This window comes from Poecilia reticulata, linkage group LG11 (assembly GCF_000633615.1).
Source record: "Poecilia reticulata strain Guanapo linkage group LG11, Guppy_female_1.0+MT, whole genome shotgun sequence".
Classification (NCBI taxonomy): domain Eukaryota; kingdom Metazoa; phylum Chordata; class Actinopteri; order Cyprinodontiformes; family Poeciliidae; genus Poecilia; species Poecilia reticulata.
This window is the reverse complement of record NC_024341.1, coordinates 17,923,931-17,928,686: the sequence shown is the minus strand read 5'-3', so window position 1 is coordinate 17,928,686 and position 4,756 is coordinate 17,923,931.

Here is a 4,756-nt window from a genome sequence, read left to right as displayed (position 1 = left end):
ATCATGTAAAGCACTTTGAAATGCCTTGCTGCTGAAATGTGCTATACAAATAAAATTTGATTGATTGATTGCTACAGCACCAAGTGTCTATCCATAGACTTTAAGTGAAAATATGACTTTTCTGCACTCAGATCAGCTTTTATCTAATTTATTAAACTTGGTTAAACGTAGAAAGTGTTTTGAAAGAAGGTGACCCRAGTGTTGTTCTTATTCTGAGAAAAGAAATTGTTCAATCAAATCCAAAAAGAAATGTGAAAACTAGATGCCTTTCTTTTAATACAGCTAACATGCAAAATTATTTTTAAGTATTTAAGTTTTCCCTTGTGAAAATAAGTTTGTACACCCTGTTCGAGATGCATCCTTGTTCTACCACATGAAACCAAAGAATTAGGTAAAAGCAGGTTTCTGCAGAACGTGGTGAGATGCTTAGCAGATCATTCCTGTTGGACCAAAGCTCATTCAAGAAGGAAACACAAAAACATGGCTGCAGAAACTCACATTAGGATMATTTATAAAGAGTTGGAGCAGAAAAGAAAACACAGACTCAGTGCAGAAAGGCTGAGATTTGAGACGCAAAGCAGMGCTTAGTGTCAGCATCAGTCTTATTTACTGGGTAAGACGGCATGGAACTAATCTGTCTCTGTTATATGGAAAACCAAACCGGTTCCTTTATTCAACCAGTTACAAACTGGTTCTAGGTGTGGCCATGTCTAAACACTGGGAACTACATAGTTGGAAAAAAAAACAACTCTCAGGTGAACAATTAAGTCCTTATTATCACAAACTTGCATGACAGAGTTTATGTCATATGAAGTTTGACTACTTTGATTTTCTGGAAATTAATTWAAAWAATAAATGRCTGTAAACTCTAAAATAAACATAATATAACGACTTTATAGGACTATGACTGGTTTTTGGCAGCAAATTACTGAGTTTATTTAGTGAAGAGACTCAGTGGATCTTCAGTGGGCTGGTCGTGTTTTTAACCTGCTGAAAGATGCAACGTCAGCCTTTTCTTCAATTATTTAACCAGATTCATGGTCCATTCTTTACTCCGTTAACTACAGAGTAACTCTGGACTCAACGGAGAAACATCTCAATGTTTGGATCCGTCAACAATGAGCAGCTTCATAACATACAGATTAAATAAACTGTAGAGGAAAATAAAAGAAATATTTCTGATCTTATGGATGCAAATAAGTGCAGCAGCAGTTTTTATATTAAAATAAAAATATGTTATTTTGAAATGTCAATAATTCACACATCCTCCCCATGAATACAGAGGAATCTGTTACTCTTAAAATAGATAAATGAACTTCTATGATGGCTGCTTTCTACAACGAAGTATTAGGATCATACTAAGAATAAATAAAATTAGAATAAAATCATATTACAAATAAAAAGAAAATAGTTAAAAAATTACAAGAATACATTTTTACAGGAATAAAGTTGGATCAAGGGGATAAAGTCTAAATAATACAAGAATAAAGTCGTAATTTGACTTTATTCTCCTGTTACTACAACCTTATTTTATTTTATTTGCCTTAATCCTCTCTCATAGCTTTACAATGCAACTTTCTGATGCATTTTACAAGTGAAATCTTTAAAAATAAAAGCACATCTTGGTTTAATTCCATGCCATCTTTCCTAAAATTTGCTTTATTTGCTCATAGATAAATCAAAACAAGAGGTTTGTTTTCATTATTTATTTMGCAAAAACTAAACTAAACAAGCTGAAGCAGCAACAACCCAGACCTCATCTTCAGACAGAGAGAAAATAATCCGGAATATTTTGGGATTTTCAGCTGAAATATTCAAAATAAAACATCCATCTTTAGGTTTACCGTCATGAATTCAAAGTGAGGAATAAAGTTTGAACTTAAAATCAGAATAATAACTGATGCACTCTGAAAAAAACTGAGTTAGGATATATATATATATATTAATGTTTCTGGATGTTTCTCTGCTTTGATTCTTTATCAGTARGTTGCATTTCACCCTTTATTCCACTTCACTGCAGTGGAATAAAGGGTTTGTTTTTCCTGCGCTGTGCAGGAAAACATTAGAAAAAGTGAGCTGGGTTACATTTGTACACTGAGTCAGACTTCCCACCACCCTGTTGCTACCTTCACTGATAACACACTGCAAGCATGTGAAGAAAGTGGGCTGTTGTTTTACTGGGGATTTACCCCGTTTTGCTTCTTTTTTCTCCGACTGTTTTGTATCTGCAGCAACAAACTTCAGCCAAACAAGTATGCTCCAGGAGACAAAAAACCCACTCACACATCCTCACATCCGGCTGCACACTCATGACCAACGCCAACCTTTTACACGCAACATTTTAGCCTAAACTCTCAACACAACCGGCTGCTACCACATAAATTTCACTTCACTCACATTCATTCAGCCTTGATTTGATTGTGTTTCACAGGTGGTCATTTGAAGTTTTCTCATTTTCTCCACCAGGAGGCGCTGCTCACCACCACTATYARTCCACTGGACACAACAACACGTCAAATTGAACTTTTAGCATCAAAAATCATGCTCTATCTGCTTATATACTTAAGTCTCCACTTTCCAAACTTTGAAACTAATTATCAGATTTGGTTTTAGGATTATTAACGTCAACATTAACTTGAAAAACAAGCTTCCAAACAGGCGCAAAACAAAAACAAACAAACAAACATCAATATAGAGCATCCAGTTAGCTAAACATCCATGTTTTAGTCTGAGGGATGAATCAGTAAAANAAAACATTAGAAAAAGTGAGCTGGGTTACATTTGTACACTGAGTCAGACTTCCCACCACCCTGTTGCTACCTTCACTGATAACACACTGCAAGCATGTGAAGAAAGTGGGCTGTTGTTTTACTGGGGATTTACCCCGTTTTGCTTCTTTTTTCTCCGACTGTTTTGTATCTGCAGCAACAAACTTCAGCCAAACAAGTATGCTCCAGGAGACAAAAAACCCACTCACACATCCTCACATCCGGCTGCACACTCATGACCAACGCCAACCTTTTACACGCAACATTTTAGCCTAAACTCTCAACACAACCGGCTGCTACCACATAAATTTCACTTCACTCACATTCATTCAGCCTTGATTTGATTGTGTTTCACAGGTGGTCATTTGAAGTTTTCTCATTTTCTCCACCAGGAGGCGCTGCTCACCACCACTATYARTCCACTGGACACAACAACACGTCAAATTGAACTTTTAGCATCAAAAATCATGCTCTATCTGCTTATATACTTAAGTCTCCACTTTCCAAACTTTGAAACTAATTATCAGATTTGGTTTTAGGATTATTAACGTCAACATTAACTTGAAAAACAAGCTTCCAAACAGGCGCAAAACAAAAACAAACAAACAAACATCAATATAGAGCATCCAGTTAGCTAAACATCCATGTTTTAGTCTGAGGGATGAATCAGTAAAAACTCAAGAGAAATTCTAGGATTTCAAACCCAGGAGTCTGCAGCAAATCTGGAGGAATTTAGAAAAGTTTTAAAATGCTACAGTCATTTTAGAAAAGCTATTTTTTCTAGGCGTTTTTCATGCATCATGCATTATATTACCAGGAAGGTGTAAAGAATATTCTTTTGTATTGACAAATTTTGTCAATAACTTGGAAACCATGTGGGGGKTTTTTTTGGCATCACATCTGGAATCAATCAAGCGTATTTTTGTTTCTGTGTTCATATGTTTGAATATGAACATGAATATTCGTGGTCGAGGAGAAAACCGTTTCCTTGGGGAGAAAAGTTCGGTTACACCGTCCTGATTTCCACATCATGAGGTTCAGAGTCAAACTTTCCTGAAGGATCCGTTAAAACTGGGACAAAAAGCAAGCAAATCGGTGTTTTCCTTTAAAAAAGAAAAGACACAACATACATTAATCTGATATTTATTACATCTTATTCTTCAATGCGTTCATTTTGCAGCGCGTAATATTTGGTTCTGACAGGCAAAGGAGCTTCGTTTAACCTTAGTAAAATATGATGCATGGAACAACAGAAGCGACGTGTTTAACTGTTTCACAAACGTTTACAAGAATAATAAAAACAAAATCACGAAACGGAGCAGATTTAATACTCTGAGGTCTGCTGAAGTCCAGAGGCCAAAATCCTTACGCATAAGATAAAAACAYGTCAGAGGCCAGAGAGTCTCTGCGACAAAAAGCCCTAATTTAGAATTTAAAGTGTCACAAAGCATCTTTTGTAATTATATAGATCATCTTCAGTTACTATCAGCTTCAAATGCATTAAAACACATAAAAAATTAAAAATATTAATCAATTCATGTTTCACAGCTGTGATTGAAACGGCATGYTTGTTCCCGAAGCGTCTGTCTGACTGAGGTCTGCGTTTGTCCAATCAAACTGTTGGTTTCAGCTTTTAACTTTCGAGACTGAAGGTGAAAATAAACCAAAGCACCAAAGTGTTTTTCCTCTTTCCTGTTCAAAACAGCGTCACGGTTTCTGAGTGGATCTGTTCGGGTACATTACACGTTTTATTGTGTCTGACGGCGGTTGGTTCTGGACCGTCTCTTGGACGACCGGGTCCTCTGCAATGTTTTTGGCTGGGGGGCGACTGGCTGAGGCGGGAGGGCGGGGATCTGGACCATGTGGGCGGGGCTCTGGTTGCTGTGGGCGGGGCTTGGAGGTTTTGCTGAACGAGAGCTGAGCTTTTTCTTTGCTCCTTCGTCGGAGTCGTTACCTTCATCTTCTGCAAGAAAATAAATAACACGGCT